General features: G+C 40.8%; 1 protein-coding gene across 12 annotated transcripts in view; it reads right to left on the reverse strand.

Annotated features, from left to right (window-relative positions):
- Positions 1-12016, reverse strand: part of wipf3 (WAS/WASL interacting protein family member 3) — a 103110-nt gene that overhangs the window by 24392 nt on the left and 66702 nt on the right. The window lies entirely within an intron of this gene.

A 12016-nucleotide genomic window follows, 5' to 3' on the forward strand; every position in this document is an offset into this window, starting at 1 on the left:
GCACTTCGATAATAAATTTTCTTTGAATTTTGATTTGACTTCGGAGAGTGAAATGAGGTATTATCAGGAAGGCAGACATTTAGAGACCAAGCTACAAGTCATTGCCAACTCTCTGTAGGGCCATAAGTCAAATATTTGCATATCAGAGATCCTCTTCCAACTCCAAACCTTTGACTACACTGTTCTGTGAGAGTAAAGTTTTAAACTTCCACGTTGTGTCTGTGAACAACAACAATATCAATTAAATAAGAGCACGTTAAGTGGGAGGTGGCTTTAACTGGTGTATTCACATTGCAGCAAGAGACAGTGAGAGAGAAAACAATGCACATGCATCGACAACAGTGCATGTGCAGACAATAGATCAATACGTTGTGCTGGGGGGGGGGGTCATCGCACTAAAAGAATTAGATCCATACATTAGACTTCCTCCCCTTTTAGATGAAAGCAACATAAAACTGTACATGTACATAACATTCATTTTCCCTTTCACAAATCTATATTCCAAAAAAAATGCTTTCACAATTACAATCCACAGTTCTAAAGTTTCAGTCCTTTGGGTGGTGCTCTGTTTCTTTAAGGATAGAGCCTCCAGACCTGTGGAGTGGCATCAGGTTTGGTAGGTGTTTTGTCTAAGACAACATCCTTGGTTTCTGGTGTCACATTGCTGTCTGTGACATCATCATTAAGGGGCAAGCCCTGCGACTGTAATGTGTCCGTCTTGTTGGATGAAGTCAACTCAGGTATGTTCTTCGGTTGAGCATCCAGGATGCAGTCCACATGACATCTCCATGTCTGATCTCCAACATCCAATGTGTATGTCAGTGGTCCAGTTCTATAGCTTTCCTACCAGGTGTCCATTTGTCTCCTTGGTAATCACATGGTAAGACTTCCTGTCCAATCTCAAAGCCCCTTGCTGCTTCACTTGGCATCTGGCTGCACTGTTTATTCTGCACTTCTCATTTTAGGAGACCTATGTGAGATCTCAGATTCCTGCTCGTGAACAGCATAGAGGGTGTTTGATTTCTCGTTGCATGAACAGAATTCCAATACACAAAAAGGAAGTTGTCCATCTTGTGCTGCAGAGGAATGTCCTCTCTGTCCATTGCTGGGTGGTGGGGAGGTGATGTGGAATGCCTGATGCTATTATTCTTCATGAACTGTTGGAATTCTATTAACGTGTATTGTGATCTGTTATCTCTCACGATTTGTTCTGGAAAGCCATTTCTGGCCAAGATGGTCCTCAAGGCAGAGACAGTCTTTGCTAAGATGGTTGACTTCAATCAACCGTCAACTTCAGCCTCTTCAAATGAGCATCCACAGCATATCAGGAACATGGAGTCCATGAATGGCCCAACAAAGTCAATATGTACTCTTTGCCATGGTGATGACGGCTACTCCCATGGGTGTAACGGTGCCTGTAGGGGTGCACTTTGAGCCCTTTGGCATCCCGAGCAGCTTTAGGCCAAGTTTTCAATCTATTTATCTATTCCCGACCACCACACATAGCTCTGGGCTAGACTCTTCACCTTGACTGTACCCAGGTGTCCTTCCTGCAGATTTGCTAACACTCTGGTATGCAGTTTAAAGGGAACCACAACATGAGATCCATGCATCAGTGTCCATCGCTGAGAACTCTGAAAACATAGGGTTACCATGAGCCATCCTTGCATGTTGATTTCATAGACTTTTGACAAGGTTGGGTCATTCCTTGTTCCTCTTTGTATTTTGGATTTTGTTACCGGCAACTGGTCCACCAATGCAGTGTGGAACACTTCTGCTGAATCACAGTATGAAGACTTTTCTTCTTCAGTTGCCTATACTGGAAGATGAGACAAGCTAACACTGTTGGTACCCTTAAGCGCTATGTTATTAGAGTGGGCTCCTAGGAACAGTGCTCAACACTGTAACCGGGCAGCAGTCATCACTGGAATTCCCTTCCTAGGATTGAAAATGGACACAAGGGTCTGTTCATCTGTCACTAGCATAAACTTTTGACCATAGAGGTAGTGGCGGAACTTCTTTATTCCTGATACTAGAATGAGGACTTCTCAGTCGATCTGCATGTAGTTGTGTTCTGTGCTCGGCAGTGATCTTGAAGCAAACACTTCAGGCGTTCAGATCCATCTTTCATTAAGTGTGACAAAAAGGCTCGAAAATCATAAGGGGATGTACTGCACACCAGTCTGATAGGCAGTGGTTGGTCATAATAAGTGAGCAGTTTATCTGATGTTATTAGTCTCTCTGTTTCCATGAATGCTCTTTCGGGTCTTTCTGACCATTCCCACTTTGCTCCTGTCTTTAACAGTATTTTCAATGGATGCAGCACTGGAGCAATGTCTGTGAGGAACTGGTGGTAGTAGTTTACAAGGCCCAATTATGACCTGAGTTGTGACACATTTTCCAGTTTGAGTGCCTGAAGCACAGTTTTAATCTTGTCTTGTGACTCATGTAACCCATGATTGTCAATGACATGTCCACAATATGAGGTTTCATTCTTGAGAAAAAAAAACTCACATTTCTCTCTCTTTGCACTCAGACCACACTCACTCAGCCTGGTAAGCACTTTACCAGGGTTCAGAAGGTGCTCGTCCTCATTTTCGCCAGTCATCAAGATAACATTGTGTTCCTGATTTATCTTGGAACACTAGGTCCATTGCTCTGACATGAAGCCAAAGATTAGATGATTATACTAGAACAGTCCCTTGTGAGTGTTGATTGTAAGAAACTTCCTGCTTGACTCCTCGTTCTCCATTTGCAGATAGACCTGTGACAATTCTATCCTCTGAAAACCTCTCCCCGCATGCTGAAGATGCAAAAATGTCTTCTATTCATGGCGGGGATACTGCGCAGTACGCAACACCGGGTTGATGCTCATCTTGAAATCCCCACATACGTGAACGGTTCTGGCCTTCCTTTTCTTGATCATCGGGACAAAGGCTGTGGCCCAATCACTTTTCAGTTTTACACTGGACACATTTATTGTGATCCAGATGATTTTGTGATCTGCTTAAGTTATACGATGTAGTTCTATGCATGACAATTCACCTTTGTCAGACTATGTTGTCTGATTCTGTTTTACATTTGGTACCTTTATGAATTTTCTTAGTTTTGAGTTTCAAACTTTTCACTGAGTTGTGCTTTTTGTCTGTGTTGCACACTCTCTCTCTATGTGACCTTGTCTGCAACACTTTCTGCACACTCTTTCCTTGATCTAACGGTCAGTTGCATCGTGGGAGGATTTGCCACATTGATAAAATTCTTGGCTTTTTGCAACGTTCAGGAACACTTTGTATAATTCACATTCTAACCTCCCTTTCTGTAATTCTGCTGTATCCTTTGCTGCAGTCTCTAAGGATATTACAATGGTCAAAGCCTGTTCTGTAGGGTCTCTTTCGGGCAATAGCCTCTTCTAAGTGCTTTGATTATGCATGCCACATACAAGCTTGTCCCCTAATGCATCAAAAAGTCCGTCTCTAAATTCACAGTACTGAAAAAGTTTGCGCAGTTCTCAAAGTATTCAGGGAAGCTTTCATCTTTTAACTGGTTTCTTTTGTAAAATCTAAGTCTCTCAGCTATTGCCAGTGGTTTAGGGCTCAAGTGATTTTGTAAGATTATAACAATTTCATTGAACATCTTGCTTGCTGGCTTTTCAGGAGTTACCAAGTTGCTTTAGAGACTGGAGGTCCCTGCGCCCATTAAGCTAAGAAGCATATGGGGCCTTCCTTTGCTCCTCCACATTGTTCACATGACAATACAGTTCAACCCTCTCAATACACGACTTCATTAGCACTATCAAATTCATCAGCTTTCCTGTCCTGATCGAAGCCATTGCCATGTAATTTTCACATTAAATTCAGCGTGTCTTTCCCTATGACTCATGCACGGGTCCTTCTACTTTCTCATGCTATTTAATTCTCGCTGTTTCATCCCTTAGCTGTCGGTGCAGTTCATGATATTTTCTGGCTTTCAGGTTCGTACTCATTGCTAATTTGTTGTATCTGTGTATGACTACATATCAATTAAATTAAAGCAGCTTTAACTGGTCTATTCACATGGCAGAGAGAAAGGACAATGCTCATGTGTAGACAACAGCTTATGCACAGGCAACAGATCAATATGTAGTGCTGGGGTGTGTGGTCATTGCATTAAAGGAAATTGATCCATATATTACATGTGGTGCACTGTATGGAAAAAGATGGCTCCAGCAAGCAACGTGACTAACAGGGACACCAGACGGTTCACGAAACACTATGTCTTTTATGCCTTTTTCTTTCAAATGTCGGAACCTATGATCTACATTTTGGTAATGCATTTTCGGGCTGTTTGAACGACCTGGTGCTTTGTTGTCACTGAGGATGTTCTGTGAGGTTTTGAGCGAAGTGTGCAGCCTTGAGGCCAAGAAGCCTAGAGGCGGGGTGCAACTTCATGATTGACTCTATTTCCCACTGATTGAAGCTTTGAGGAAGATCGAAATCATCAAGACGAGAGCAGAAGGCGAGTGGGTGTTCAGCGCCATCTACCTGCTATTTTGGGTGATTTTTTTTTATATTGGGATGGCCTGCAGATAAACAACACAGCTCTAGATTGAACTGAATATGCCTGGGTTCTTTTGATTTTGTGTTTTATATTCAGTGTTTTTCACTAATTTTTTGGCTGTTTGCATGATATGGTTTTTTTTGTCCATGGGGGGTGGGGTTTGATTACCTTCTTTGAATGGTTTCCAAGGTTTTCTTTGTTTCATGGCGGTCTGTAGGAAGGTAAATCTCAGGCCTGTACACTGCTTACATACTTTGATAATAAATATACTTTGAATCTTGAATTAAAGTACAGAGGGCTTCTTCCAATCAGGATCACCAGTGGAGACTGGTCATCCACTGACTACTGTTTAATGTGTTATTATTACAACCCATTTTAAATGATAATTTACATCAGTTCCAATTCTCCTTAGAAGATTATTAAACAGCAGTTGTGGGAAAATAGGGATGAAAAGTCATAGTAAAAATGTATTTATTTAAAGAATTAGGAAGACACACTGAAATTCTGAAATGCACCTGTTGTTCTGAGGGTAGTTTTACATAAACCAACTGGATTTGGCACTGCTGACAAGCAGCTGCTTTCTGTCAATGCTTGTAATTAATGTAGGTGATATATTACTCAACTGTGTATATTGCAACTTTATTTTCTTATAACGCACAGTTGTTTTAAAAACTACATGCATGTCAAACATTGTGCTGCTGCCGAACTAGAGTTTGCAGCTAGAGAGCTGCAATCATCATTTTTTAGCCAAGCGGATATATTTGGAAAGTCAATCCATTTTGATAGAGATTAACCAGCAGAGTTTCTTTCTCATAGATTTTTATTTAACATGGCAAGAATTAGACTAAAATGGTAGCAATTCTGATTGTTTCAGTAGCTTCAATATTATAAGATTAGCTTTGTTTGTTGCATGTACGTCGAAACATGCAGCAAAATACGTCACTTGTGTCAAATCAAATCAGTGAGGATTGTCCTGGGCAGCCATCAAGTAAAAATATTCAAAGTATGTACATAGAACAACAAAATAATAATATTGAGAACATGAGTTGTAGAGTCCTTGCAAGTGAGTCCATAGGTTGTGGAATCAGTTCAGTTCATTACACAATTCAAATAATCAAAGTATAATCAAAGTAAATTTATTATCAAAGTACAAACTTGTCACTATATACTACCTTGAGATTCATTTTCTTGCAGGCATTTACAGGAAAATAAAAAACAACAGAATCTATGAAATATATACATCAACAAAACTTGACAAATAATGTGCAGAGGACAAATTGTGAGATATATATACACACATATATATGTATATACATGTCAGTCCATGACCTCCGCTACTGCCCCAATAAGGCCACACTTGGGCTGGAGGAACAACACCTTATATTCCATTTGGGTATCCTCCAGCCTGATGGTATGAACATCAATTTCGCGAACTTCTGATAACTGCCCCCCTTCACCGTTCCCCTCTCTCACCTCATCTCATTACCTGCCCATCATCTCCCTCTGGTGCTCCTCTTTCTTTTCTTTCTTCCATGGACTTCTGTCTTCTCCTATCAGATTCCCCTTTCTCTAGCCCTTTATGTATTTCATCAACCCTGCTCTTTAACTCACCCCTCCCCCTCACAGTTTCAACTATCACCTACCACCTTGTAGTTCTTCCTCCCCTCCCCCACCTTCGTACTCTGACTTCCTATCTTTTTTCTCCAGTCCTGATACAAGTTCTTGGCCCAGAACATCGACTGTTTACTCTTTTCCATAGATGCTGCCTGGCCTACTGAGTTCCTCCAGTGTGTGTTGCTTTGGATTTCTAGTATCTGCAGATTTTCTTGTGTTTGTGATAGGAAGCATCCTCACCATGTCCACTCTATCGAGGCCTTTCAATATTCTTTTGGTTTCAATGATATACCCCCCTCAGTCTCCTAAACTCCAGCAAGTACAGGCCCAGAGCGATCTGCTCCTCATACGTTAATCCTTTCATTCCCAGGATCATTCTTGTGAATCTCTTTTCTTAGACAAAGAGCCCAAAACTGCTCAGAATACTCCAAGTGAGGTCTAACTAATGCCTTATAAAGCTCTTAGCATTACAACCTTTCTTTTGTATACTAGTCCTCTCAAAATGAATGCTAAAATTGCATTTGCTTCCTTACTACCTACTCTTTTAGTCTTTATATAGTAGTCTGTATTAATGGCTAGCTTACCTTCTTTTCGCTCCTTACAGCTTTTTTTAAGTTGTATTCTCTTTAAAAGCTTCCCTAACCTCTAACTTCCCACTTTTCATCCTTTTGTGCTATCTTTGACTTCCCTTGCTAGCCATGGTTGCCTCATCCTCCATTTAGAATACTACTTCATCATTGGGATGTATCTATCCTGTGCCTTCTGAGTTGTCCAGAAATTCCAGCCATTGCTGTTCTGCCATCATCCCTGCTAGTGTCTCCTTTCAATCAACCTTGGCCAGCTGCTCTCACACACCTCTGTAATTCCCTTTACTCCATTGTAAAACTGATTCTTCTGATGTTATCTTCTCCCTCCCAAACTGCGTGGGGAATTCTATTATAATCACTGCTTCCAAGTGGTTCCTTTACCTTAAACTCCCTAATCAAATCAAATTCATCACTCAACACTCAATCCTGAATTGCTTTTCCCTTAGCGGGCTCAATCACAAGCTGCTCTAAAAAGCCATTATTGGCGTTCTACAAATCTCTTGGGATCCAGCACCAACATGATTTTGCCAATCTACCATTAGGGTTAGGGTTGAAATCCTCCATCGCTAGAAAGAGAGGCAACTTGATAAAGGTGTACAAGATTATTAAGAGACACAAAAAGAATGGATTACCAAAGACTGTATTAAGAGCATTTAAGAGACTCTTAAATAGGCACATGGATGAGAGAAAAAGGTACAGCTTTGTGAGAGGGAAGAGTTAGAGTAGGATAAAGGGTCTGCATTAGACGGTGTTGTGCTGTAATGTTCTATTATGCAGTGCATTGAAAAAGTATTCCGCCTCCAACCCTTTGTTCACATAAATGAGTATTATAACCAAGGGCTTTGATCAATTTAACTGATTTTTTAATTTGTGAATCACATGCTCTTTTTTTCACAATAGGGAAAATTGTAAAGCTTGAAATACTAAAAATTCAAAGATTGAAATGTCTGTTTCAGACCACCCTCTCCCCCCCCCCCCCCCCGATTAGTACTTAGTTGAACCACCTCTCCCATTTATTATAGCAGGTTGTCTTTCTGGATAATTCTCCATCAGTTTTGCACAACATGATGGGGCAAGATTTGCTAGTTCCTCCTTGCAAAATTGCTCAAGCTGTGTCAGGTTAGTTGGGGAGCGGTGGTCGATAGCAAGCTTGAGGTCTTGCCAAAGATGTTCGAGGTCAGGACTCTGACAGGGGTACTCAAGGACATCAATTTTTTCCCCCATTTGAAGCCACTCCTTGGTTGCTCTGGCACTGTGCTTTGGGTTGTTGTCCTGCTGGAAGATGAGACAAATTCCCCAGTTTAAGCTTTCTGGCAGAGGCTGGCAGGTTTTTATCCAGGCTCTCTCTGTGGTTAACATCCTTCATCTTCCCATCAATCCAGACCCAGGTTTCCAGTCTCTGCTGTTTTAAAGCATCCCCATAACATGATGCTACCTCCACCGTTCTTTACAGTGGAGATGGTGCTACCTGCCTGATGTGCCATATTAGCTTAGTGCCACATGTATTGCTTAAAAAATATATACCTTTGCCCAGAAAGACTTTTCAAAATGTCACTTAGAAGATACTGTAAAGATCAGACAGAGTCCTGACCTTACCCTGATGAACCATCTCTGGCAAGATCTCAAGATTGCTGTCCACTGCCACTCCCTAACTAACCTACCACAGACTCAGTAATCTTGCGAGAAGGAATGGGCAAGTCTTGTTCCATGACATTGTTCAAAGCTAATAGAGACTTATCCAAAAATACTACTGTGAAAGGTGGTTTAACTAAGTACTGAGAAAAAGGGGATGAATACTTTTGAACTGCTGATATTTCAGATTTAGAATTTTTAGTTTTTCATGCTTTGCCATTTTCTCTGTTTTTTTGGGCTCTACTGTGAAAAAAAATATAGCATGTAATTTGCAACTAAAAAATCTCAGCTAAATTGAGAAAAATTCCTGGTTGTAATACTCACTCATGTGAACGAAGGATTGGGGGCTGAATACATTTTCAAGGCACTGTATTAACATTCCAGTCAATAAAATCAGTATTTCCATACACACCAATCTTCCCTATGATTTCCAAATATAATGACATTCCAAAGTTAATTTGAACAAGAGCTCTGCATTGAGATTTAAGAGGAAACTGAGAGATAAAAGTAACCTTTGAAATATTGCGGAATATTAGTAGATTGGGTTGGCTATTAGGAAGTTTGGTTGATCGCAGAGCTTGGCAAAATGCTTGCAGACATATTGGGCTCCGATCACAAAGCTAACATCAGTGCGCCATTGAGAGTGTTGTCTCCTCAGAATGCTAGCTTATATACTGGTTCATACTGTTTTGAAACAGCCAACCGGATCACAATGTTCAATCAATATCCATTCGGATTCCAGAGACGTATATAAACCGGCACCCTCAACTGTACTGAATGTGCTGGGGCAACCTGAAAGTGTCGACAAACTCGTGGCACCAACATTGCATGCTCAGAAGTTACTAATCAGCCTGACTGATCCTTGGTAGAGGCAGCCAAAATTTCCCAAAGATCTGCAGAAAACGTAGCTTTAGCTAAAACTACTCAGTTTGGAAGGAGAAATAAATTCAGATTCAATACACACATCGAAACCTACTGCGAAATAAACATTGCTTGAGGAAACACAATTGGAAAAATGCAAATTTGGAAGATGTTCACAGTCCTAGATAGAATGGATATGGAAAGGATATTTTCAATAGTGGGAAAGTCTCGGACCAGGGGGCACAGACTCAGAACAGAAGGACATCCCTTTAGAACAGAGAAGAGGAGGAATTTCTTTAGCCAGAGAGTGGTAAATCTATGGAATTCATTGCCACAGATGGCTGTGCAGGATGAGTCATTGGATGTATTTAAAGCTGAGATTGATACTTAATAAGGGTACCAAAGGTTATAGGTAGAATCATCAATGGGGATAAGTGGGAAAATAAATCAGACATGTTGGAATAGTGGAGTAGACTCAATGGGCTATACACTTGAATTCTGCTCCTAAGTCTCATGTCTATCTAGCATGGACATGAGTGATTTTTGGAAAGGGTTTTGCAGCTGAGCAATAAACATCTTTCAGCGGAGATAAGGCTGGCATGTTGAGAAAAAGGTGATGGAAGCGATTGTGAAAGGATAACAGACAGTGCCTAAAGTGAAACTGGCTGGTGTGGCCAGCCAAGTTCAGATACTCTGCATTCAACAGAGCAGTTTAAATAACATAAAGGGGTAAAAGTGAAAATGACAACAGATTTACAGGACGGTTCAAGGCAAGAGCAAAAGAACTTGGGCTTTCAATCTTGTTTAAAGTAGAGATAGGAAAATCAGCTAATGGTTACTATCTCAAGATTCAAGATTGTTTATTGTCATTCTTCAGTACACAAGTGTAAAGGAGAAAAAATGATTGTTACTCTGAATCTAATGCAGAAAGGACCATGAATGTTCTTGACAAATTTTTCTACAGAAGTGGTTTGCCATTGCCTTCTTCTGGACAGTGTCTTTACAAGGTGGGAGATCCCAGCCATTATCAATACTCTTAGTCTCCCAAAATGCATCACTTCACATTTATCTGAATCAGATACAACCTACTTTCTTGTTTCATCTATCTGTCACTATTCCCTTGGATAGTCTTCTTCACTGTCTTCTCTACCACCAATTTTGGTGTCATCTGAAAATCTACTAATCGTGTAACCTACATTCTCATCCAAATCACAAATATACATAACAGACAACAGGAGACGAGGCACTGATCTCTGCAGTGTACATGCCCCCAACCTGAAAAGCAATATTCAGATTTGATTAGCTTTACTTGTCACATATACAACGAGACATCCAGTGAAATGTGTTGTTTGGGTCAATGACTACAGACCGAGAATGTGCTGGATGCAGCCCAGAAGTGTTGTCATGTTTCCAGTGTTAACATAGCATGCCCACAATTTACTACCTGTAAGTCTTAGGAGTATGGGAGGGGACTGGAGCGTCTGATCATGAAGAGAATGTACAAACTCCTAGACAGTGGGCAGGAATTGAAATCTGATCTTACAGCTGGCACTGTAAAGCATTAGGTAAACCGTTACACAATCATGCTACCTCACAATTAATTGATCAATGGGTCAATTAATTAATAAATCTATGGATTGATTGATTAATTAATCAATGCAAAGATCAACTTATCAAAGAATCAAAGATCAATTAATCAATGGCTTAATTAATGATCAACTAATTAATGAACAATTAATCAACAATCAATTAGCTAGATCATCTTGGATCAAGCTACCAAGCAGAACCTGGAAGAGTGGATCGAGTGTAGTGTATCTAACGTTGCTGATGATACTACATTGAGTAGCAAAGCAAATTGTGCAGAGTCTGCAGAGAGGTATAGATAGGCTAAGTGAGTGGGTAAAGTTCTGGCAAATGGAGTGCAGTGTTGGTAAATGTGAGGTCATCCACTTTGGAAAGGAAAATGAAAGATCAGATTATTATTTAAATAGTAAAAGTACTGCAGCATGCTGCTGTGCAGAGTGACTTGGGAGTGCTTGCACATGAATCACAAACGTTCGGTTTGCATGAGCAGCAGGCTGTCAAGAAGACAAATGGAATGTTGGCCTTCATTGCTAGAGGGATTGAATTGAAGAGCAGGGAGGTCATGCTGCAACTAATTAGGGTACTGGTGAAGCCACACCTGGAGTACTGCATGCAGTTCTGGACCATTACTTGAGGAAGGATATACTGGCTTTGGAGGCGATGCAGATGAGGTTTACCAGGTTGATTCCAGAGATGAAGGGGTTAGACTATCAGAAGCGATTGAGATGCCTGGGACTGTACTCACTGCGATTCAGAAGAATGAGATGAGATCTTATAGAAACATATAAAATTATGAAAGGGATAGATAAGATAGAGGCAGGAAGGTTGTTTCGACTGGTTGGTGAGAGTAGAACCAAGGGACATAGCCTCAAGATTCAGGGGAGTAGATTTAGGACGGAGATGAGGAGCAGCTGCTTTTCCCAGAGAGTGGTGAATCTGTGGATTTCTCTGCCCAATGGAGCAGTGGAGGCTACCTCAGTAAATATATTTACGACAAGGTTGGATAGATTTTTGCATAGTAGGGGAATTAAGGGTTGTGGGGAAAAGTGGAGATCAGCTCATGGCCATAAGCCATGATTTTATTGAATGGTGGAGCAGGTTCGACAGGCCAGTTAAGATGGCCTACTCCTGCTCCTATTTATGTTCTATTTCCTTTTGTATCTGATTTAGTCAAAGTCACTCTCTGCCTCACTGGTAAAAAG

This window comes from Hypanus sabinus, chromosome 20, assembly GCF_030144855.1.
Source record: "Hypanus sabinus isolate sHypSab1 chromosome 20, sHypSab1.hap1, whole genome shotgun sequence".
Taxonomy (NCBI): domain Eukaryota; kingdom Metazoa; phylum Chordata; class Chondrichthyes; order Myliobatiformes; family Dasyatidae; genus Hypanus; species Hypanus sabinus.